Genomic DNA, 26,508 nt, shown 5'->3' with positions numbered 1-26,508 from the left:
ATGTCCCTCTGGGCAGGATGTCTCTACAAACAGCAATGGGACAATGAGCAGGGATCATCTGTTTTATTTTAAATTGTGATAATAGCACTCCTGCTTCACAGCACTAGTTACAAGGTTGGAGTCCCCACATTCTCCCAATGATAGTGTGGGTCCCCTCCAGGTGCTCTGGTTTCCTCCCACAGTCCAAAGATGTGCAGGTTAGGTGGATCGGTCGTGCTACCTTGTCCACAGTGTCCAGGATTGTGCAGACTAGGTGGACCAGCCATGGGAAATGCAGTGTTACAGGGATGGAGTGCTCTGGGCGTGATGTTCTTCGGATGGTCGGTGGGGTTTGATGGGCCAATGCTCTCCTTCCACACTGTCGGGATTCTATTCCATGATTGAGGATAAAGGCTACACAGCCGGGTGTCCTTGGAGAAGGAGCATGTGGTGTGTATCAATGCTCTTGATGCCTTTAGATAGAGGTGGGTTCCGCAGGGGATACAGTGCTTTATCTCCACCGCTGCCCCCTCCCCACAACTCTGATTTCGTCCTTTTCTCACTCTGTCACTTGTAATGGTTTGCTTGGCCCGTAATGGGCTTTGTTTGGAAATATTCAATTGGTTACACAAATGGTTTACTGCAGATGATTATATGTCTAGATTAGAGTGACGTTGGAAAATCACAGCAGGTCAGGAGCCGGAAAATCAACATTGTGGCAAAAGCCCTTTTCCAGCACCACTCTAATCTAGGCTCTGGTTTCCAGCATCTGCAGCCCTCACTTTTGCACTGCTGGTGATTATATGTTAATCAAAAGCAAAATGGCGTAATGATGATTTTGATGGTGGGAAGGTTGCTGTGATAATATTTCTGGTCAGAGAAATGGGGAAAAAGAACGCTTCACAGCTCACAGAATGAGAACTGAAAAGCAGTTAAATCAAACCAAAGGTTCAGACAGGGAGGGAATATTTCCCTGGAGCTTGAGTAGCTGGAAAGTGGTGGTGTCCAGGAATAGACAGGATTTTGTTTTACAGAGGTTGAAAGTTTTAAAACTGTTATATTCAGACAAATTATTTTCTTTAATTTTATTTGCTGTTCAAAAAACTTTCACAACATTTTAAAACCAAAATTTATCTTTAACACAAGGTTTGTAAATGTTAAATAAAATCCATCAAACCATCGCTCACTAAAACCTGTTGTGGAAGTGCAATCTCTTGGAGAATCCCTGCGCACTCCTTCCTTCCCGGGCTCCATGGCTATATACATACCTGGGAGATAGCAGCAGGAGGCCATTCGGCCTTTCAATCCTGCTCCACCATTCAATGGGAAACAGCTGACCATCCAGCTCAGTCTCCTGTTTCTGCTGTGTTCCAATCCCCTTTCATGACTCTACCTCAAGAACTATATCTAAGTCCTCCTTTGGTTTTACTGCCTTTTGTTCCAGTGACGTTGTGGTGTTACTGTGTGGGTGTAGGCAGGGGTAATGTGATGGTGCTGCCTCCTGGAGGATACACTCAGCATCCCTCATCATCCTGCAGTAACATCAACCGGGTTTCAGCAACTAGAGATAGAAACCATTTCCAGGATATGAGCATCACTGGCTCAGCCAGCATTTATTCCCCATCTCTAGTTACCCTTGAGAAGATGGTAGTGAGCTGCTGTCTTGTACCATTCACAGTCCATTTGGTGCAGAGAGACCGACAATGCTGGGAGGGAGAGTGTTGCAGGATTTTGGTGGAGTGATTCTCTATCTTTGGTTCTTCAAATGCTGGTTAACTTAATCACAATCTGCACATGACTTTGAGATTTCAGTCTGCAAATCTTCACCATCTAGCACCCTGTATAAAGGAATATGTACAGATTAGAAATTCAGAACAGACAATTCTAGTTTCTCTGGAATATCTTTTACCCCTTTCTTCCCCCGAAGCTGTAACCCGCCAACCCACTTTCTCTCTCCCACCATTCTGACTCTGCTACCCCCTAATGTACACCCTCCCCATTCTCATGGAGTTACTGATAAACAGATCCATTCCACCACTTCCCGTCCCTGGTTAGACTACACCCTTTCTGGGTTCACTTCCTTTCCCTTCAGTTGCTGCAAGTCAATAATGTAACAGCAGAATGAAACAAAAGTAAACAGAAAGGGAGATGGCAGATCCTAGACAGAAGAGGAACCTTCAGTCTGGGAGAATGGGTCAGATCCTTCCTTGTTTCCCATTGGTCGATGCCCAGTGTTATGACGAGTTGAGGATGGCCTTTGGCCCCACATGGGTGTAATGACACTTTGACCTCCTGCCCCCCAACCGATATGTTCGTCCTCAAAGTATACTTACCCAAAGCACATGTTCCAAAACCCGCTCACATTCTGCACATGTAGCGTGCAGGGTTTCCCCACACACGTGCGGTCCCTGCCACAGGTACTGTGGGAGTTGTAGCCCCCATGAAGTCACTGGAGCCTGTCTCTGGAATGTGAATGAAAAGTATAGGCTGGAGGATGTTGTGTATAGGATCCCCATTCAGACAGACAGGACCTGTGGGCTGTCACTGGGTTTTACTGAGACACCTGCTTCCACAACCTGATTTTCTGATGTAAGGAATATAGATTCAGCCAACTGGGGCGTGGGAAGTGAATAGGAGGAGCAGATTTTAAGCAGAGGTGGTTCAATGGTTAGCATTGCTGACTCTCAGCGTCAGGGACCTGGATTTGATTCCAGCCTTCGGTGACTGTGTGGAGTTTACACGTTCTCCCCGTGTCTGTGCGAGTTTCCTCTGGCTGCTCCAGTTTCATCCCACAGTCGAAAGATGTGCAGGTTAAGTGGATCGGCTATGCTACATTGCCCACAGTATCCATGCATGTGCCGGTTAAACTGTTAACCATGGGAAATACAGGGAATGGGTGAGTCTGAATGGGATGCTCATTAGAGTATTGGTGTGGACTCCATGGATGATTATCTCGATGTGTTGTGAATCTGTGGAATTCCCTATTCAAAATGCGGTGGATGCCAGGACAATGAGCAGATTTAATGAAGAGATACAGATGTTGAATTTGCAATGAGATGAAGGGTGAGAGAGAGCAGGTGGGAAAACCCAGCTGAGACTGAGGTGAGCTCAATCATCACCGTATTAAATGGTGGGGCTGGTTCGAAGTGCTGCATTGCCTCTCCTGTGCCCAGTGCTCATCTTCTTACGGTAATAACTGGAAAGCTGCATCCAAAACTCACCACCTTCATCTTTTGGAAAAAGCAGGATAGTCAGGTGGATTAGCGTTCCAAACCTAGATAGTAAGGAAGCGTGTAGGAGATAATGATTTTGCAATTTTAAACTCAGGGGAGACAGTGATTTATGGTTTTAGACTGTGAGGACATTCATACCGTCCAGAATACTCTGTTGTGAATATCTATCCTGTACTTTAATACAAAGCCAAGGTCTTCGACAATGTAACACAAAACACCCAGGAAACATTGCCTCACCTCGTAATCTGATAAAAGACTTCTGATAAATCTGGTTGAACTTCGAACACAGCTGGAAAGCTGGAAGATTAAATCCAATCCCAAGATCGAGTGCTTAAACAAAGGAGACTACAATAGGATGAGGCAGGAGTTGGCTAATGTAGACTGGAAGCAAAGACTTTACCGTGGGAAAGTTGACAGACAACGGGGGAATTTTTCGAAGTGCTCAGCAAAAGTATATATCAGTGAAAAGGAAGGACTGTAGGAAAAAGGAGTAATCTGCCATGAGTGGCTCAGGAAATAAGGGAGTCTATCAAATTGAAATAGAAGGCATACAGATTGGCAAAGACCAAGGAGAAACTAGGAGATTAGAGAAACTTTAAAGATCAACAGAAAGCTAGATGGGATTGGGGGAGAAAAGTGATGAGTAGCTGTCCCCAGGGCCGGAATAGCAGTTTACACTGGTAAAGGGGAACCTATTGTGTGGGGAAATGTGGCCTCTCATTGTTGAAGCACTTAACTGTTACCATAGAGATAATCCTGATCATGTTACAAATCACAGCACACTCCAAAAGCTTGTACTTCCAAATAAACCTGTTGGACTATAACCTAGTGTTGTGTGATTTATAAGTTTGTCCACCCCATCCCAACACCAGCTCCTCCATATCTGAATCCTGATAGACATCCCCACTGAAACTGAAGTGCGTGTCAGATACTTGAGGGAGCCACAGGGGGTATGTTTTAACGGCAAAGTGCGAAACTGAACTAGACTTTCTAACTGACCGTTGCCGTGGAGATAATACTGAGAGACAGAATCTATTCAAAGTCCCAAACCACAAAAGGTATAAGAATGGGAGCTTTACACCAGACAGGTGGGGCTTTACCTGTTGCTGCCTGGTGGTGTTCTGCATGTACACTATCCAGGTAACTGCCATGTCTCATCAATAAAGACTCTAAGAAGACCTCTCAGAGTTCTGTGCCTAGTTATTCCTATCCAGCAGGGTTCAGGAATATGAGTACACAGCAGTCAGTCTTCACAGTGGAGGATACTAAGAACATGCCAGTAATTGATAAGGAAACTGAGGAAGGTGAGGACCTAGAAACAACCATTATCATGAAAGAGTTAGAGCTGGGCAAGCTAATGGAGCTAAAGGTAGATAAGTCTCCTTGCCCTGATGGAATACATCCCAGGATACCAACAGAGTTAGTGGGAGAAATAGCAGATGCACTTAGAGTCATAGCATCCTGCAGCAGAGACAGGCCCTTTGGCCCAAACTGGCCCATGCCGACCAGAATGTCCATCCACACTAACCCCATTTCCCTGCACTTGGCCCATCTGCTTCTGACCCTTTGCTATCCATGTATTTGTCCAAATGTCTTTTACCTGTTGTTAATGTACCCGCCTCAACCACTTCCACTGGCAGCTCATTCCATATCCATACCACCCTTTGTGTAAAACAGGTGTCTCACAGCTTCCCTTTTATTCTTTCCCCTCTAACCTCCAACTGATGCCCTCCAGTCCTGGATTCCCTGGGAAAAAGACTGAATGCATTCACCTTATCCATGCCCCTCATGGTCTTATACACTTCTAGAACAGTACCCACTCAGTTTCCTCTGCTCTAAACAAAACAATCCTCGCTTGTCCAACCTCTCCCTATAACTCAGACCCCTGAGCCCTGAGAACATCCTTTTTAAATTGTTCTGCACTTCTTACAGTTTAATAACTGAAACCTACACTGCATTCATCATATTTCCAGTGCTTCCCCACGGCACTGGAACCAACGTGACAACGCCAATGGATTACAATCCATGATCGAGAATGAACTCCTTTACAACAATCCAGTTTTCATAGTATTTCCCATGGTGCAGGTATCCTTGTGTCTTTCTGGTTGTATGGTTAATTAAAGACTTGTCCTTCTACAAAGAAAAGCTATGGCTTAATTGTTCCTGGGAAACATGCCATGATTTTTCAGACTTTCAAAAACAAATGAACTCACTCTCCACAGTCACCACCCTAACATGGACTTGGCTGTACCTCAGTATTTTTTCCAGTCACACTGAGATTTGGAATATTCACCCACGGACAGAATACACACCTTTCCTTCCACATGAAAAGGCCAATGAATATTCAGATCGGCACGGATCAAGTAACTATCAGATCTGAACATGAAGTTCAATTTGAATTTCTCATCCACAAATCCACCCTTTCAGTATCCTACACCTGAGAACACAACTCACCATATTAATACTGGATGGATCTTTATAAGACAATTATAGTATTAAATTGTAGTTTCATCTTTTCCAAAGTTTTAACTTTCAGTCTAACAATTTCTTTCATCTGTGAACTGAAATCCAAACCAACCTCCTCACTCCTTCCCTCCACACCCAGTTCTCACACTCTCTCTCCTCTCTTTGAATTCAGTTTCCTAGCTCTTGTCTGCGGACGAAGAACCAAATCAATGAGTCTGATTCTGAGTCCACCAGGGTGGGGTGGGGGGGGGGGGCGTTGTTGGTGAATCCTCTGACGACAACCACCCTGCATACACTGCTTCCTGCACACTCTGGCCGAAACCCGTCTTACTAAAATGAACCAAATTGGGACTCTAATTGCAGGCCCATCCTGGTCACTTTCCATAAAAACCCTGAATCTTCACAAAAGAGTTCTGATAACTTTCTGCAAAACGCTGCACCACTGATAGTCTGATCACAGTGTCGGGGGGGGGGGGGGGGGGGAAAGGGGCCATTCCCCTGGGTCCTGCTCCCAGAGGGAGGAAGCTGCCAAGTCCATACTGACCCTCCAAACAGTAACTTACGCAGACCCATTCCCCTACCCTATATTTACCCCTGACTAATGTAACTAATACTATAGGCAATTTAGAATGGCCAATTCACCTGTCCTGCACATCTTTGGATTGGGGGAGGAAACCCGCTCAGACACGGGGAGAATGTACAAACTGCACACAGACAGTTGCCAGAGGCTGGAATCGAAACCGGGTACCTGATGCTGTGAGGCAGCAGGGCTAACCTTCCCGTCTTCTTCTCTATAGACGGGAAGGAGTGGGGCTGGAGAACTGGGGTAATGTGATTGCAAACAATGAATGAATGTGGAGGACACTGGGGGATGGACAGGTCAGTGAGGGACACGAGCAATGCAGCAGCAGAACGGGATCCTGGACAATCTGAGCAATGGGAGAGTCTGACAGGAGAGAAATTACAGGAAGGTTCTGTTTAGAGGCTGAGGCAGGGACAGCTGGGAGACAGTATGGCCTGGTGGCTTGGGCGGGTTTTCTAATCATCCTCTTCAAAGATGCTGTTCCTCAACTCTGAGCCCGATCCTCCTGGTCCAGAGGTAAAGACACTGCCACCATTTCCTGGTGGACAAGGGATACGGGGACTACCGTTCAAAAGGAACTCAACTGTGTTGGTAACATTAACAAGACTCAATACATAGTCACTGACAAAATGCTGGTGTACTTGAACTTCATCCCGAATATTAACACCTATAACTGGGTAACGCAGACCCCGATGTACAGAGTTAAATCCTGGATATTAATAACAGTTTTGTGCATGGGAAATCATGTCTCATGAATCTGACTCAGGTTTTTTGAAGAAGTAACAAAGAGGATTGATGAGGGCAGAGCATGGACATGATCTACATGGACTTCAGTCAGGCGTTCGACAAGGTTCCTCATGGGAGATTGGTCAGCAAGGTTAGATCGTATGGAGTACAGAACTGGCCCGAAGGTAGAAGGCAGAGGGTGCTTTTCAGGCTGGAGGCCTGTGACCAGTGGAGTGTCACAAGGATCGGTGCTGGATCCATTACGTTTCGCTATTTACATACATGATTTGGATGTGAACATAAGAGGTATTGTAAATAAGTGTGCGGATGATACCAAAATGGGAGGTGTGGTAGACAGGGAAAAAGATTACCTCAGAGTACAAGAGGATCTGGATCAGATGGGTAATGGGCTGAGGAGTTCAGTTTAGAAAAATGCGAGCTGCTGCATTTTGGAAAAACAAACTTTTGCAGGACTTACAGTTTACAGTAAGTTCCAGGGTAGTGCTGCTAAACAAAGAGTCCTTGGAGTGCAGGTTCATAGTTCCTTAAAAGTAGAGCAGCAAGTAGATAGAATAGTGAAGGTGGCAGTTGGTCTGCTTGCCTTTATTGGTCAGAGCATTGAGTATAGGGGTTGGGAGGTCATATTGCGGCTATACAGGACATTGATTCGGCAACTTTTGTAATATTCCATGCAATTCTGGTCTCCTTCCTATCAGATGGATGTTCTCAAACTTGAAAGGGGTCAGAAAAGAATTGTAGGATGTTGCCAGGGCTGGATAGGCTGTTTTCCCTGGAGCATCAGAGGCTGAACGGTGAGTGGAAAGAATTTTTTAAAATCAGGCCGGGCATGGATAGGGTAAATAGACAAGATATTTTCCCTGCGGAGGGGGGAGTACAGAACTAGGGGAATGGGAGGGGAGGGTAGACAGAGAGGGGGTGGATCGAGAGGGTTGGGACAGAAATGGGTGGGGGCAGAGAGGGGGGATAGAGAGGGGAGGCACAGAAATGGATGAGGGCAGAAAGCGGGATTAGAGGGGAGGGGAACAGACGGGGGCTACAGAGGGGGCGACCGACGGTTGGGGGGGGGGGGGGGGGACAGACGGAGGGGGAAAAGAGATGTGCGACCGACAGGGGGGCGACTGACAGAGGGGGGGAAAGACCAACAGTTTGTGGGACAGACCAACAGGGGAGTGCGACCGACGAGGTGGGGGGGGCGCGACAAAGGACTGACCGCCGGGGGTGGGGGAGGGGAAACCAGACAGAGTGTGGGGAGACGGGGGGGAACAGAGAGGGGGAAGATGCAGAGTTATTTTATTGATCTACAACTCAACCCTGTTCCTGTTTTCTCCTCCTCGCATTAATTCCCTCTGAAGGGCTCAGAACAACTGCATAGTTCCTGGAAAGTGGGGTTTCAGGGAGATCAGGTGCTGAATGCGGCATTTGGGACACTGACCTTTAATTGAATGCACTGGTCAATAAATGGACTCTGGTTCGACTCCACTGTCTGTGTGGTGTTTGCACATTCTCCCTGTGTGTCTGGGTGGGCTTCCTCTTGGTGTTCTTAATTTCCTCCCACAAATCCAAAGACGTGCAGGTTAGCTGGATTAGCTTTGGGTAATGATAGGTTACAGAGTTAGGGTGGAATGCTGTCCCGATGGTTGGTATGGTCTCATGGGGCGAAAGGCCTGCTTCCACACTGTGGGGATTCTGTCACTGAGTACAGGGGTTAGGAGGTCACGTTGTGGCTGAGTAGAGCATTGGTCAGGCCAGTGTTAGAATACTGCATTCAATTGTAGTCTCCCTCATTTCAGAAAGATGTTACCAGAATAGGACTCAACTTCTCAAAGAAAAGTTCCTGGGAAGTGTTGACAAACAAACAGACCGTGCAGTGTGGGTTGATAGTTCCTTGAAAGTGGGGTTGAAGGTAGACAGGTCGGTGAAGGTGGTGTGCGGTATGCTAGCTGTTATTGGGCAGTGCAGTGAGGATAGGAGTTGGGAGATCATGTTTCGGTTGTACAGTTTATTGGCTCGGCCACTTTTGGAATCCCGAGACTGCTTTCAATTCCAGTCTCCCTGTTACAGAAAAGATGTTGGGAAACTTGCACGAGTTCAGAAAAGTTTACTAGGATGTTGCCAGTATTGGAACATTTGAACCATAGGGAGAGGCTGAATAGGCTGAGGCTATTTCTCTGCAGCACTGGACACTTTAGGTGGCTTTATCAAACTGTATAAAATTATAAGGAGCAATGATAGGGTGACTAGTCATGGTTTCTTTTTTCCCCCAGAGTCGGGGAGACCAAACAAATGTGAATCTTTTTCCCAAGGTGGAAATGACAAATCCTAAGGAGAGATGGCAAGTTTAAATGATATGAAAACCGAACCAACTGAAGATGCTGTAAACCAGGAAGAGAAACAGAATTTTCTGGAAAAGCTCAGCAGGTCTAGCAGGAGGTGTGAAAAGAAATTAGAGTTAATGTATCTGAGGAAGGATGACCAGACCCGAAACTTTAACTGATTTTTCTTCACAGATGCTGCATGACCTGCTGAGCATTTCAACATCAGTGCAAGTTTAAAGGGAGTGGTTTGGAGTATATACCTGAGAGGAACTTTATGAAGTTTATAAATTGAAGTGAGACCACATCTGGGATTAATGACAGAAGTTTTGGTCCCTTTATTTAAGGAAATACATCATTTCATCAGAGGCATTTCACAGAAACCTGACTGGGATGAACCCTGGTTCGCAGGGATTATCTTTTAAGAAAAGGCTGAAGTAGTTGGGACTCCACTCACTGGATTTGGGAAGAATGAGAGGTGATCTCATTGTAACATGTAGAATTCTTAAGGAATTTGACAGGTTAAATACCGAGAGGATGTTTCCCATCATGAGGGAGTCTGGAAGCAGATTTTGGGTCAGTCACGGAATCACGGATTCTGTTTTAGATTCGTCAAGTTTAAGGCAACACCAACACGGGTCAGGGGTTTCAGTAGCAATGGAGCTGGGGTGAGGTGGAGACAAGCAACATTTTAGAGATTGGAATTCCTGGTGTTTGTGATTGTGTAGATATCTGATCAGAAGGTCAACTTGGGGTTACAGATATGACAGCAATATTGTGAAGAGTATGGTTCTATCTCAGATAGTTCCCAGGGAGAGGAAGGGGGTTAGCAGTAAGGGAAAGGAATTTGTAATAGCAACTGAAGGCAATGAGTTTAACCACTACAATGTTTCATTGGGGGAAACTGCAGCCAATCGCGTAGTGGGAGTGTGATGAGCAGTTTGATAACTGAGTAATGGAGAGGGATGATGGGGAGGGAGAGCTGGGCATTGTCAGTGTACATGTGAAACCTAACACGGTGCTTTTGGACGATGTCACCTCCTGGCAGTATGTAGGTGAGAAACAGGAGGGACCAAGGAGAGATCCTGGAGGGACACCAAATACAAGGAATTCAGAAAGAAAAGGGAGAGTCGGGATGGAGTATGTGTTTGCAACAATGGTGAGGTCAAATATTAGTTTGTAGCAGAATGGGAGAGAAGGACATAACCAGAAAAGAGAGACAGATAGAACAAGGAACAATATCTGTGACTTAGTGAGGGGGAGTGGTGAGGAGGAGGCGCAGCCTAACACCAAAAACACTATTTCTACATTAGTGACGTCACCCAACTCCACCCTAGTCTCAGCTCATTTACTGAAACACTCGTCCATCCCTGTGTTATCGCCAGACTTCGTTATCAAACACACTCTTTGCCAACCTCCCACATTCAACTTACATGCAATCTCAAGAGTATCTAAAACCCTACTGTCCAAGTGCTCACTTGTACCAAAATTTGTTGATCCATCAACAAGCAACAATTTAAAATTCTCACCCTTGATGAAATTCCTGGCTGTGAACATCCCTGTCTCCCTGCACCACACAACCTGTGAGACCCCGACAACTCATTTTCTTTCAGATTCCCAACGATATGTTTATTCATTGCTTCACCTGTCTGGCTGTTTCTACTGTTGCCAAGGCAACACTGTCTGGAATTCCCACCCTAACCCTCTCAGACCTGCTTTCCTCCTTTAAGGTATTCCTGAAAACCTGTTTATTTGGCAGTTCTTTTGATCACCTGACCTAATCTGTGGCTTTATGTCAGAAGCTCTCAATAGTATTTCTGTGGAATTATAAACTTAAAAAAAAACAAACTGTTGTTGATTTGCACATACATTGTCAACTCTTCACTGTCGCTGAGTGAATAAACTATAACAGCTCTTACCCAACCACATTGTGGGAGCACCTTCACCACACGAATTGCAGCTGTACAGGAAGTCAAACATCACCTTTTCCACAGGCAATGGGGCTTTGGCACTGATCACTGGGATCTGTGGAGGGAGAAACACACAGTTGATATTTCAGGGAGTGTAAAATGCATTATAGGGAGGGAAAATGGGGCAGAATTTGGATTTTCAAATGTGTGTTTTACAATGTGCACTATGTTCTGTAAAACCTCTCATTCCATACTGTGAAAATTTCCTTCTCTTTCTGGTCAATACGTCTTTCCTTTCCCCTGCCCTGCACCTTCACACATTTCCAATGCCTTGGCCACAACACACTGTGCTGTCAGTGAGGTTTACCACGTGGTTGAGTATCGTCCCGCCCCTCATTCACTCCGATTGGTTGAAGCAACAACTAGCACCTCTAGCCCCCGTTCGCCCATTAACATCAATAATCCGAGGCCCATTGTGGGCTGGAGCATGCTCAGTGCTTCCTGCTTTTGCTGCTGTTCATCAGGTATGAGAGAGAGAGGGCTCATCCCTGTTTCTCCTGATGTCAGACAGTAACAACAACTACCTGCATTGTATGGAGCCTTTCACATTGACAAATCTCCTAAAATGCTTCACGGGTGATGGAAACGTTGATTAAAGAGAACGATTTTTAGATACATCTTTAAGGTGGACAGAGGGGGTTAGGGAGGATATTCCAAAGGTTTGTGTACTCGGCAGCTCCAATTGTGGAGTGATATAGGTGGGCAACAGCTTACAATGGAGACTGTTAGGGGCTAACCATAGGTTAAGAACCCCATGTCGAAGCCCCCTACCCCACACACCAGGCCTTGGTCTCACAGCCTGTCATTACACACTACCTATGGTTAGCCACTAACTGTCTCCATTAACAGCTAATCACCCTCCCCCAGCCAGATCGTTATCCACTCCTTTATCCAACCGCTCTTCTCACTCTATCCCCACCTATCCTTTACTCCTTATATCCTCCCCCCACACTATCTTCTGCAAATAAACTGACTTTTTTTCCTCAGTAACATCTGTCCTGTGGAAGGGACACCGGATCTTAAACTTTAACTCTGATTTCTCATCACAGATGCTGCCAGACCTGCTGAGATTTTCCAGACCCTCCGGGTTGTTAGTTCTGTTTTACATCTTCCGCAGTTCTTTTGGTTTTAATTTACTGGGAGTTTGTAATTCAGGTCCTACAGCCTCTGTCCCAGTCTCTGCTGTGTCTCCCACCCCCACCCAGTGACACTGCACCTGCACAGCTCATGGACAGGTGTCGGCTTGCTGGCCACACCCCTGATTCACTCCCATTGGCTGCAGGGGAACACAGACTCTCCTCCTATTGGTCTGGAGCTGCCGTCAATCAGCCGGGCACCATTGCCATGAGAGTGGTTGACTCCTCCCTCTCTCTGCCCTGGGATGAGCTTCATCATTCACAGTGAATAGAGCAGTATCACAGAACACAGGGGCTGGGGGCTATTCAGCCCATTGGGGCTGTACTCTCTCTCTCTGGAGATGCTGCAAATCTGTCCCAAGTCCCCTCCCATGAGCCCATAGCCTCCCAAATCTTTCCTTAAAAAGTAAAATTCCAAGTCTGTTTCAGAATACCTGCTGAATCTGTGTCGTTCAGATTGTTCCAGATGCTCAGAACTTACTGAGTAAAATAGCGTTCACATTTTCACCTTGTATTATTTGCCAATTACTTGAAAATAGTTACTAAAAATTGTGACAGTGTTAACAATTCCTCTCTCTCTCTGTAAATTCAAGACCTTGCAACCAAATCTGCACAAGATCGAAATCACTGCTTCACCCTCTCAGCTCCAAGGATAATTATCTGTGCTTCAGCTAGCTCTGCACAAAAGAGAGGAATGCATCTTAATTTATTAACATCAAAGAAACAGACCTTCCGTCCAATTCGTCCGTGCCAACGAGGAATCCTAAACTAATGGATTCCCATTTACCAGCTATTAGTCTGTATCCATCAAAACCCTTCCTATTCATGTACCCAATTGGAAGCCTTTTAAAAGTTGTGATTTTTATCAGCCTTCACTACTTCATCTGGTAGCCCCTCCCATACACACACCACACTCAGCTTGAAAACGTTGCCACTTAGATCCCTTTTAAATCTTTGCCCTCTCAACTTAAATCCATGTGCTCTAGTTTTGGACCCACCTAACCTGAGGAAATAGGACGCCAGCTGCTCACCTTATCCACGCCCCTCGTGATTTTATAAATCTCCATGGAGACAGCTCTCAGTCTTTGACTCTCCAGAGAAAATAGCCCCAGCCTATTCAGTCCCTCCCTGTCGCCCAAATCCTCCAATCCTGGCAACGTTTTTGTTAATCTTGTCCAAACCTTTTCAAGTTTCACAACATCCTTCCCAGAACAGGGAAATTCAAACTGAAAACAGAATTCCAGAAGTGGCTTAACCAACGTCCTGTCCAGCCACAATATGACATCCCAGCTTCTGTATTCAATGCATTGACCAATAACGGAGACCGTTAATGGAGTCCCATTTGCCAGCGGTTCACCCTTATCCCTCTAAAACCTCCCTCTTCATGTACCCAATCAGATGCCTGATTCCAAGAACAGCGAGATTGGAACTGAAAACAGAATTCCAGAAGACCTATAATCAGTGCCCTGTCCAGCCACAATATGACATCACAACAGCTGCATTCAATGCACTGACCAATAACGGGGAGCGTACCAAATGCTGCATTCACTACCCCGCCTCCCTGTGACTCTATTTTCAAGGAACTATGAACCTGCACTCCAAGGTCCCTTTGTTCAGCAACGCCCCTCAGGACTTTACCATTATGTGTATAAGTCCTGCTCTGATTTGCCTTTTCAAAATACAACAGCTCACATTTATCTAAATTGAACTCCGTCTGCCATTCTTTGCTCCAATGGCCCATCTGGTCAAGATCCTGTTGTATTCTGAGCTAACCTTCTTCACTGTCCATGACACCTCCAATTTTGGTGTCTTCTGTAAACCTACTGACCATACCTCATATATTCACATCCAAGTCATTTATTTAAGGGCCCAATATCCATCCTTGCAGCACATTGCTGCTCACAGACCTCCGGTCCGCAAAGCAACCCTCCATCATCCTCTGTCTCCTACTTTCAAGGCAGTTTTGTAATGGCTTGCTCTCCCTGCATTCCATGTGATCTAACCCTGCTAACCAGTCTGCTTTGTGGAACCTTGTTGAATGTCCATATCAACAGCATTCACCGCCTTCCTTATTCAATTTTTTCGTCACTTCAAAATACTCACTCAAGTTAGTGAGACCCAATTGTGCATGTACAAAGCCACATTGACTCTACCTGATCATTTCTGTCCAGCTGCGCCTTCCTTGTTCGGTCCACACCCTCCCACCAACCCACGCTCCACACCCTTGACCCTCCCTTACCACCATGGGAGATGTAAAACATGCGGCCACACCTCCCTCTGACCTCTGTCCAAGACCCCAAAATGATCTTTTCACATCAGGCAGAGATTTGCCTGCACATCCCAAAACCTCATCTTCTGAATATGGGAAATTTAACATGGTTCATCCAACTAACCTACACATCTTTGGACTGTGGGAGCAAACTGGAACACCCGAAGGAAATCCTCACAGAAACTGGGGAGAATGTGTCAACTCCAACACAGACAGTTGCCCGAGGCTGGAATCAAACCCAGGTCCCTGGTGCTGAGGAAGCAGCATTAACCACTGAGCCACAATACTGTGGGATCTTTGATGCTGATGAGCTGCCCCACTGATACCTCAGTCACTCACCCTGCCTCATTTCCTAAGAGGCAGTGATGATGGAGTGAAATTAGACAGTTAATTCAGAGACCCAGATAACGTTCTGGGGACAAGGGTTTGAATCCCATCACGGCAGATTTTGGAACGTGAATTCAATAAATATCTGGAAAAAATAATCTAGTCATGACAGGAATCCATTGTCAATTGTTGGAAAAACCAATGTGGCTCACTCATGACCTTTAGGGAAGGAAAATGCCATCCTTACCTGGTCTGGTCTGCATGGGACTCCAGACCTATAGCAACGCAGTTGACTCTTAACTGCCCTCTGGGTAAACGCAGCAATAAATGCTGGCCGAGCCAGTGACAGCCTCATCCTGTGAATGAATAAAGAAAACAGGTCAGGTTTTGTTCCTTCTCTCGTAGGTACATCCTACAAACTCAATCAGAAACGTTCTCGTACACACTGAACAAATACCTTTCCATCCAAGCCCTTAACACTACAGCACTCTGAGGCTATGTTGGTAAAGTTAAAACCACTTATCATTGCATCCATATTATTCTTACAGATATCTGAGGTCTCCTGGTAAAATTGTGTCTCAATTCCCTGCTGACTATTGGGAGAGGGTCTATAACACAATCCCAGTAAGATGGTCATCCCTTTCTTATTTCTCAGTACCACCCAAATAACTTGCCTGGATGTACTCCCAGGAATATCCTCCCGAAGCCCAGCCATAATGTCATACTTAATCAAAAACACCTCTCCCACTGCGCTGTTGGTCCCTTTCTATCCTTACTATAGCATCTATACCCTGGAACATTAAGCTGCTAGTCCTATCCATCCCTGAGTGATGCCTCTGTAATTGCTGTAATATCCCAGTCACATGTTCAAAACCATACCCTGAGCCCACCTGCCTGACCTGTCAGGTCTCTTGCACTGAAATAAATGCAGTGCAACTGCTCCATCGCACCTCATTCTGTGACTTGCTCTTGCCTGCCTTGACAGTCTGACCGGTGAACAGTACCAGCCTCAGACTCACCTCTTTTCTCACTATCTCTTTAGGTTTACCCCGACTCCCTCACTGGTTTAATGCCTCCCAAGTGGCACTAGCAAATCTCCCTGCTCATCAGGACCCCATGCTTTCCCCTTCCTATGCCATTGGTACCAATGTACAATGTCCTCCCACTGGTTATTCTCCCTTTTGAGAATATTCTGCTCCCTCTGTGAGACACTGGCACCAGGGCAGCACCACCCCATTCTGATGTCTCACTGTCAGCTGCAGAAATGGCAGACTGTGCCCCTGACTAGAGAGTCCCCTATCACCATCGATCGTGTGGAACTGGATATACCTCACATTATGTTAGAAGCCAGTCTCAGTACCAGTAACTTGGCTGTCAGTGCTGCATTCCCCTGAAAGTCTATTACCACCTACATTTTTCAAAACCGTGTACTTGTCTGAGATGGGGATAGCCAGTGGAGACTCCTGCAGTACCTACCTACCCCTCCTAGCTTTCCTGGAGGTAACCCATCTACCTGACTGTATCTGCAGTATCTTGCAATCCTGAGACGGCCACATATCACACCCCCCGGCTCCTGTTAACTCCTCACTGCCTTTAATCACTCCTTCACCAATCCATGCGATCCAATAGGATTTGCAATCACACTTCCTGCAGACAAATCATCAGGATCATTGAGACTCTCCCTAATCTCCCACATCCGACAGGAACAGCACACCACTCTACAACAGGCCATCTCTCCACCTTAACAACCTACAGACCATGACAAAGACACAGTCTTACTTCTCAAAAAATACTGCCCGAGATTAGCAATGCTTACATTTCATATCTTAAACATTTAATCAAGAGACCCAAAGACATTAAAAAGAAATCCTCACCTTACTCACTACTGTAGATTTAATAAAATAAAACTGACTAAGATTGATGTTTGAAGAGACTGAAACTCACTGAGCTGAACCCCGGCTCTGAGTACTTCCAAGGGTGAGGTCTCTCTGAGGGCAGCTGTGAAATGTCACTGTTTCTCTTCTCTGCCCACTCCATTTCTAGAGAGGTTTTTAACTTCACAGCAAGTCAGCTCGGAGAGGTCACTGCTTGGTTTTATTCACTGGGGGTTGCCTTTGCTGCCCAGACCAGTATTTATTGGCCACCTTTACTTGTCTTGGAGAAAGTGGTGGTTAACCACCTCCCTGAAATGCTGCAGTCCATGTACACCACAGTGATGTTTGGACTGTAATCCCCCTCCGGCTTCATCACCCTCCCTGTCTCCGTAATCCCCCTCCGGCCCCACCACCCTCCCTGTCTCCGTAATCCCCCTCCGGCCCCACCACCCTCCCTGTCTCCGTAATCCCCCTCCGGCCTCACCACCCTCCCTGTCTCCGTAATCCCCCTCCGGCCTCACCACCCTCCCTGTCTCCGTAATCCCCCTCCGGCCTCACCACCCTCCCTGTCTCCGTAATCCCCCTCCGGCCTCACCACCCTCCCTGTCTCCGTAATCCCCCTCCGGCCTCACCACCCTCCCTGTCTCCGTAATCCCCCTCCGGCCTCACCACCCTCCCTGTCTCCGTAATCCCCCTCCGGCCTCACCACCCTCCCTGTCTCCGTAATCCCCCTCCGGCCTCACCACCCTCCCTGTCTCCGTAATCCCCCTCCGGCCTCACCACCCTCCCTGTCTCTGTAATCCCCCTCCGGCTTCAGAAATTATATGTCCGTGGCATCAGATTTTTATTTAGATTCATTTTTGTTTAATAAACACCCCTCCCCCCCAAAAAAAGTGAAATATTTCACTCCCAAACAAATTTCTGTTGATTAACCTTTTGGAGAGGCCGACACATGGACGTTGCACATTGTTCACGTAGAATGATGGAACTTTCTTTAAACATTGCTAAAAAGGGGAGGCAATGGCTTAATGGTATTCCTGCCAGATGAGTGACATGTGCAATGTTCCGAGGATTAGGGTTAGAATCCCAACATGGCTGTGCGGACATCAGAATCCAATACAATCTGGAGTGAAAAGGCAAATGATGACCATGAAACCATTGTCGATTGTCAGAAAACCCATCTGGTTCACTCATGTCCTGTAGGGAAGGAAACGGTCATCCTCACCTGGTCTGGCCGACATGTTACTCCAGACCCACAGCAATGTGGTTAGCTCTCAACTGCCCTCAGGAAAAATACATTAAACACTGTTAACAAATACTCCGCAGGAATCATTGAAAAACTGTCTGTTCCCTGAACTAAAACTGAGTTTCAGCTTCACCTTCTCCCTGTCTCCCCTCGCCCTGTTTACACCCAACTCCAAAACACTCTCATTGAGCCAAGGAGCCCTCACAGTGCAGCCCTGTCATTTTCATTGCCTGCTCACACCTACACTGCCTTCAGCCTCCTGTACTGTTCCAATGCATCTAATGGGAGCTCAGGGACAGCATCTCATCTTTCAATGCAGCCCTTTGTAACCCCAGAGTCAACATGGACCTCAGCAGTTTCTGAATGAACAGACCGTTGTCAGAATCTGGAACGTTCCACCTGAAATGGTGCTGGAATTCGAGTCCAAAAGGACTTTTGATGGGAAGTTTACAGTTAATTGAAAATATGAAGTTTACAGGTTAACATCATGAAGTGAGTGATTGTAAGATCTCTCAGATTTAGACCCAAAGAGACCAGGTGCAATTTGGATAAATCTGTGCTCCCTCTCAGGCCAATATCTCCTTCCTCTGCTGCAGGGCCCACAACATAGCGCACACCCAAAAGGTGATCCAACCACGAATTTGTACATCTTCCTGCTTAACAAAAATATTGGAGATATTTTCCACAAACCTTTCTCCTTCCACATTTAGACGTCAATGATATTCAGATCCTGATGACTCCATTGACTGTAAAAACTTACTTTTGAGATCCCAGCCTCAATTATTCTGATTTAATATCCTATGAAATGAATTCTCAAAACAAAACTCAGAGCCAGTGCAGGAAGAATACAAGACATATTTTTCTCTTGGTATGTGACTGATGTGTAAATGCCTCTCTTCAAATCGTACACCACCCCCCCCCGATCCCAGAAAGAGGACATGTCCATGCCCCTCACTGTACCTTGCCCCCAATAAAGATGGCGGCCATATCCCAAGACCTGTCACCTCCTGAGGGCCGCAGCCATTTTCCCATCTGCTGCAAACACGGGAAAGAGTTTCTAATTCAGATTAATGACCCGTACAGAGTGTAATTAACACTTCCCAGCCTAAAGTGACTCATTGTCTCCGTCTCCGAGGCCACTCTCCCCTTCCCTGTTTGGGTCTCCCACATTCACCGACGGCCGAGTCACGTGACACTGCACAGGCGGAGTTACTGGTGACGTGTCATCCCACTGGCCACGCCCCTCATTCACTCCCATTGTTTGGATGACCAGCTGGTTCCACTTCGTCCACCAGTCCCACCCCCTTTTCCTATTGGTCCGAAGCTGCCATCAATCAGCTGGACCCCATTGTGAGGTCAGTGGTGGGATCCTCCCCCTGCCTGAATCAAACCCGGAAGGTGGATGGATGGTGTCAATCAGGAACAACAAGCAGGAGGTGCTGGGAAAGCTCAGCAGGTCTGGCAGCATCTGGGAACAGGAATCTGTCCAGTGGCCCTTCCTCAGAACCGATGGGAGCTGGGAAAATTAGAATCCTGACAGTGTGGAAACAGGCCATTCGGCCCTAAAAGTCCACAGCGTATCTCCGAAGAGTATCCCACCCAGACCCATTCCCCTCCCCTATTACTGTATATTTCTCCTGAATAATGCACCTCACCTACACATCCCTGAGCATTATGGGAAATTTAGCTTGGCCAATTCAACTAACCTGCAGATCTTTGTACTGCAGGAGATAGGGGTTAAAGAGCAAATAATGGGCAGGTACAGAACCCAGAGAGAGACAGGAACATTTGGAAAGACAAAGGAGTGGATTATGATCTGATTGGGAGGGTGCATAGCTGTTAATGGAGGGGACAGGAATCTGGGTCTGGCAGCATCTCAGTGGAGGTGGCGGAAATGGCGACTGATGATCTACGTTTTGCTGCAAAAACAGACCCGAGCTTCCAGCTGCCTGCCACTTTAACACACGAGCCTGTTCCCTGGCCAACGTCTCTGTCTCATGCTTACTGCAGTGTTCCAGTGAGGCCAGAACATACCAAATGGCCCGTATTTCAAGGACTGCAATTTCCCCTCCCATGTGGTCAATACCATCCACTATATCTCCTCCACTTCCTGCACCTCTGCCTTTGAAACCCACACCTCCAACTGCAACAAGGATAGACCACCCCCCCTCCCCCCACCAAGTCCTTACCTTCCACCCAGATACAACATATCATCCCCTGCCATTTCCACAACCTACAATCAGACTGCACCACCAGATTCTTAAGGGGTTTGACAGAATAAATACTGATGTGTCTCAGGGTAAATACAGAGGGGGGAGTTTGAAACCAGATTCTGAGTCAGTCACAGAATCAAGGGTTCTGTTTCGGATTCATCAAGTTTAACGGAACACGGGTAAGGGGTTTCAGTAGCAATGGATCTGGAGTGAGGAGGAGACAAGCAACATTTAAGAGATTGGAATTCCTGGTGTTTGGGATTGTGTAGATGTCTGATCAGAAGGTCAGCTTCACATCAGATATAACTGTAATAATATTGTGAAGAGTGTAGTTCTGCTGCATCGTTCCCAGTGAGAGGGAGGGGCTCAGCAGTAAGGGAAAGGAATTTGTCAGACAATGGGTTTAACCATTACAATGTTTCATTGGAGGAAACTGCACCTAATCGAGTAGTGGGAATGTGGTAAGCAGTTTGATAACTGAGTAACAGTGGAGTCATGGAGAGGGATGATGGGGAGGGAGAGCTGGGCATCGTCAGTGTACATGTGAAACCCAACATGGTGCTTTTGCACAATGGCACCTCCTGGCAGTGTGTACGTGAGATACAGGAGGGGCCAAGGACACCAAATGCAAGGAATTCAGAAAGGTAAGGGAGAGAGTGGAGATGGAGCAGGATTTTGGGAGAGAAGGATAAAACCAGAAAAGACAGAACAAGGAACAATATTGGTGAATCCGTGAGGGGGACTGATGAGAAGGAGGAGGAAAGAGAGTTGGAAAGTCTATAGTTTAGTGAAATTAGGGTAAAGGGTCAAGATGAGTTCTGATAAGGCTTGACAAGAGACTGGAAGAAGATGTAAGTTTAGCACAAAAACCAGGAACACCATGTGAGGCAGTTTGGCTCTGTGGGCTAGTGAGAGGGAGGGAAGCAGCAGATTGGATTATCTCAGTCTTAGTGACAGAGAAACGCCATGTGCTCCAAACTCTTCTTGTTGGATGGAGGAGACAGGAGGATGGACAGTGTTTCACAAAGAAACAAAACCTGGGTAAGTGATATTTAAAGTGATTAAACAAACCTAATATATTTAACTTTTATCCAAAATATTAAAACAAATGACTGAAGTCCTGGTTCGAATCCCAACTTGGCAGATGGTGGAATCTGAATTCAAGAAAAAATAACTGGAATTAGGAATTTCCTGATCTCCATGAAACCATTGTCAATGGCAAAAAAAAATCCTGCCAACCCGACAGTGGCCCAGCCAGCTACTCACTGTATTAATCACTGCAAAGTCTCAACAAAGGAATGAAACTGGGTGGACCACTCGGTATCTAACAAGGCACCAGAAAATACAGCCACAGAATCAGCCCTCTGGATGGTGCAACGTCCTCCAGACTAACATCTGGAGTTTGGTGTCAAAATGTGCAGAGCTGTCTCACAGACCAATCAAGGAACAGCCTGACATTCTCATACTCATGAAATCAACCCTTACAGACAATGACCAGACACCACCATCACCATCCCAAGATATTGAGATTGTGGTGATGGAAAAGCACAACAGGTCAGACAGCATCCGAGGAGCAGGAGAATCGACGTTTCGAGCCTAAGCCCTTCATCAGCCTGACCTGCTGTGCTTTTCCAGCACCACACTCTCGACTCTGATCTCCAGCATCTGCGGTCTTCACTTTCTCCTGAAATCTCTGAATATGTCCTGTCCCACCGGCAGGACAGACCAGGCAGAGGTGGTGGCACAGACAGGGAGGATTTGCCCTCTGAGTACTCAGCATTGACTCCGGACACCAGGAAGTCTCATGGCTCCTGTTGATTACTAGGTACTGTCCTCCATTGGCTGATGAATCACTTCTCTTTCATGTTGAACACCATTTGGAGGAAGCACTGGGGAAGTAAAATGGTGTCAAACGTACTCTGGGTACAGGATTTCAATGTCCACAATCGAGACTAGCTCTGCAACAGAATTACTGACTGAGCCGGTCAGGTCCTAAAGGACACAGCTGTTCAACTGAGTCTGCAATGGGTGGTGAGGGAACCAAGAGGGAAAAAACATACTTGATCTCATTGTTATGAATTGACCAGCTGCAGATACATCTGTCCATGACGGTATCGGACAGGACACATTCCTCTTGGAGACAAAGTCTTGGCTGAAAGTTGAGAAAAACCTCCATTGTGTTGAGTGACACTATCACCGTTCTAAATGGGACAGACTTTGAAGAGATGTAGAATCTCAAACTGGATCTCTGAGGCACTGTGGGACATCAACAGCAGCAGAACTGTACTCCAGCTCAATCTGTAATCTCGTGGGTTTGTAAATCCTGCTCTCACCCATCACAAAGGACAGGAAAGGAGGGCATGCCAACAGCAGCACCAGGTGTACCTAAAAATGAAGTGCCAACCTGGTGAAGCTACCAAACAGGACCATCTGCATTTCAAACAGCATCAGCACCAAGCCACAGAGCTAAGTGATCCTACATCCAATGGAACAGATCGGAACTCTGCAGTTCTGCTACACCCAGTTGTGAACGGTGATGGACAATTAAATAACTCACTGGAGGAAGCATCACAGATATCCCCACCTTTACTGATGGAGGGGCCTCACACATCCATGCACCAGATACGACAACAGCATTTGCAGCTATCTGTATCCAGAAGTGCAAAGTGGGATGATCCATCTCATCCTTCTGCAGTGGTTTCCAACATCACAGATGCGAGTTTTAAGCCAGTTTGATTCAGTTTGGATAACATCAAGAAATGGCTAAGTAGTGCAAAGGCTACGGGCTCTGGCAATAATACTGACAGAGGAGGTTCCAGACTGAGTCTGTCTGTCATAGAGAGTATGGCTGCCTCATGGAGTTTGAAGCACTGCAATGGGTCCATGCAAGTCATGTTAGTCAAGGATATTATAACGGTGGCTGTGAGTACTTTTGATGAGGACTCTATTACTGAGGTAGTGTGGGCTGAGGTTAGAAACAGGAGAGGAGAGGTCACACTGCTTAGAGTTTTTTTTATAGGCCTCCACAGAGTTCCAGGGAAGTTGAAGAGAGGATTAGCAAAATTATTCTGGGTAAGTGCAAAAGTACCAGGGTGGGCATTATGGGGGACTTTAGCTTCTGTGCAGAGAGGTAGCGAGTCTGTTTGAGAACGTGGCTGAAGAGCTTATGGGGGACTTTAGCTTCCCCAACATTGACTGGGAATGCTATAACTCTCATACGTTGGGTGATCAATTTTTGTCCAGTGTGTACAGGAGGGTTTCCTGATACAGTATGTCGAAGGCCAACAAGGGGGGAGGCCACATTGGATCTGGTGATTGGTAATGAACCAGGCCAGGTGTTTGATTTAGTTTTAGGTGAGCACTTTGGAGAGAATGACCATAATTCAGATATGTTTAGTTTAGCAATGGAAAGGGACAGGTACATGCCACAGGGCAAGAGTTATCAATGGGGCAAGGACAATTATAATGCAATTACGCAGGAATTAGGATGCATAGAATAGCGTAGCAAAATGCAGGGGATGTAGAGAATGAAAATGTGGAGCTGGTTTAAGGAAGAGATATTGCATATCCTTGATAGGTATGTCCCTGTCAGGCAGGGAGGAAGTGATAAGGTAAGGGATCCGTGGTTTATTACAGAAATTGCATCGCTTGTTAAGAAGAAGAAGGAGGCTTATGTGTTGATGAGACAAGATGGTTCAGATGAGGAGATGGAGAGTTACAGATCAGATAGGGAGGATTTAAAGAGAGTTAAGAAGAGCAAAGAGAGGACACGAGCAGTCTTTAGCAAATAGAATAAAGGAGAATCCTAAAGTTTTCTATAGGTATGTGAGGAATAAAATGATGATTACGGTAGGAACAGGTCCAATCAAAGACAGAATGGGAAGTTGAGTGTGTACCATGTGGAGATCGGAGAGGTGCTAACGAACATTTCGCATTGGTTTTCACTCAGGGAAAGGAGAATATTGTAGAGGAGAAGAATGTGGTATGAGATATTAGACTAGAAAGGATCGTGATTAGTTAGAAACAGGTGTTATCAATTCTAGAAAGAGTGAAAGTAGACAAGTCCCCTGGGTTGGATGGGATTTATCCAAGGATTCTCTGGGAAGCTAGGGAGGAGATAGCAGAGCATTTGGCTTTCATATTTGAGTCATCATTGTCTACACGTTTGGTACCAGAGGACTGGAGGATTGCAAATGTTGTGCCTTTGTTCAAGGGCAGTAGAGATGACCCAGGTAATTATACACCAGTGTGCCTGACTTCTGTTGTAGGAAAGGTTTTGGAAAGGATTATAAGAGATAAGATTTATAATCATCTTGCAAACAACAATTTGATTTCAGATAATCAACATGGTTTCGTTAAGGCAGGTCATGTCTCGCAAACCTCATTGAGGTTTTTGAGAAGGTGACCAAGCATGTAGATGAGGGTAGGGAAGTTGACGTGGTATACATGGACTTCAGTAAAGCCTTTGATAAGGTTCCACATAGTAGGCTGTTGGAGAAAATGCAGAGGCATGGAAATGAGGGTGATTTAGCAGTTTGGATTAGAAACTGGCTTTCTAAAGGAAGGCAGTGAGTGGTGGTTGATAGAAAATATTCAACTGGAGTCCAGTTACTAGTGGTGTGCTACAAAAATCTGTTTTGGGACCACTGCTGTTTGTCATTTTTAGAAATGACTTAGACGCAAGCATAGGTAGATGGATTAGTAAATTTGCTGATGACACTAAAGTCGGTGGAGTAGTGGACAGTGTGGAAGTGTGTTACAGATTGCGGGGGGACTTGGATAAACTGCAGAATTGGGCTGAGAGGTGGCAAATGTAGTTCAATGCAGCTAAATGTGAGGTGATGCACTTTGAGAAGAATAACAGGAAGGCAGAGTACTAGGTCAATGGAAAGATTCTTGGTAGTGTGGATGTGCAGAGGGATGTCGGAGTCCATGTACATAGATCCCTGAAAGTTGCCACCCAGGTGGATAGTACTGTTAAGGTGACATATGGTGTGTTAGGTTTCATTCATAGAGTAATTGAGTTCCAGAGCCGCAATATCATGCTGCAAAGATACAAAAAGCTGGTGCAGCCATACTTGGAATACTGTGTGCAGTTCTGGTGCCCATATTTCTGGAAGGACAGGAGGAATTGGAAATGGTGCAGAGGAGATTAACCAGGATATTGCCTACTCTGGAGGGAAGGTCTTACGAGGAAAGGCTGAGAGACTTGAACCTGTTCTCCTTGGCAAGAAGGCTAAGAGGGGATTTGATAGAGACATACAAGATGATCAGAGGCTTAGATAGGGTAGACAGTGGAAGTCTTTTTCTAGGATGATGATGTCAGTATGCACGAGGGGGCATAACTACAAATGAGGAGTGATAGATTTAAGACAGATGTCAGAGGCAGGTTCTTTACTCAGAGAGGGGTAAGGTTGTGGAACGTACTACCTGCTAATGTAGACAACTCAGCCACATCAGGAAGATTTAAACAATCCTTAGATAAGGACATGGGTGATTTTGGGATAGTGTAGGGGTGAGAATCAGTTCACAGGTCAGCGTGACATCAAGGACTGAAGGGCCTGTTCTGCACTGTATTGTTCTATGACTATTGTGCTACAAGAGATTTCTGCTGTCTTAAACAGAGTGACAGATCTTGTATGTTGGCTTACGAAATGTCACTGATCGCTACCAAAAACGTACGAGGTCAAGTTAGGGCAATAATAAGTTGCTACAACAGGAGGGGAGCAGGTAACTCCATACAAAACCCTGCTTCTTCTCACCTATTTTTACCTCCAAAATAGAGGGAAAGCACCTCTGGATCCCACCACAACAATTTGCCCCACAATCCTGGTATCTGGCTGCGCACTAGGTGGAGTGGAATAGTCTGTACTGGGACCCATTGGGGCCCTGAAACACTTGGTAAAGACTAAAATCATCTGAACATTGAGAACCCCACCACATTGTATGCATTTTCTATTGTTTTTACTCGGTTCCCTTGTTTTTCCGAATGAACCTGTTTAAAGTTGTTATTAGACGCACCTGCACTCGCTGTGAATTGAACCCAGGCCTCCCGGTCAAGATTCGGGATATTTTCACCGCATCACAAGACATCGACTCTAAATTCCCTTGTCCCTTAATGTTTCTGGTGCTTAGCTGCTGAGTCACGCCCGA

General features: G+C 46.1%; 1 long non-coding RNA gene across 2 annotated transcripts; it reads right to left on the bottom strand.

The window, feature by feature from the left end:
• Nucleotides 1–1,074: 1,074 nt before the first annotated feature.
• On the bottom strand, nt 1,075–26,508 carry LOC132814821 (uncharacterized). 2 transcript variants are annotated; one of them, XR_009644509.1, is made up of 5 exons: nt 26,377–26,508; nt 15,270–15,378; nt 11,240–11,345; nt 2,313–2,441; nt 1,075–1,817 (listed from the first exon to the last, which is right to left on the bottom strand). It is a non-coding gene; the product is annotated as an uncharacterized LOC132814821 (long non-coding RNA). The 2 variants fall into 2 exon arrangements; XR_009644510.1 differs by lacking the exon at nt 26,377–26,508 and adding an exon at nt 17,830–18,015.

The sequence above is a fragment of the Hemiscyllium ocellatum genome, unplaced genomic scaffold (genome assembly GCF_020745735.1).
Source record: "Hemiscyllium ocellatum isolate sHemOce1 unplaced genomic scaffold, sHemOce1.pat.X.cur. scaffold_943_pat_ctg1, whole genome shotgun sequence".
NCBI classification, from domain to species: domain Eukaryota; kingdom Metazoa; phylum Chordata; class Chondrichthyes; order Orectolobiformes; family Hemiscylliidae; genus Hemiscyllium; species Hemiscyllium ocellatum.
Note: the sequence above shows the minus strand (reverse complement) of the source record. Positions and strands in the feature narration are given on the sequence as shown.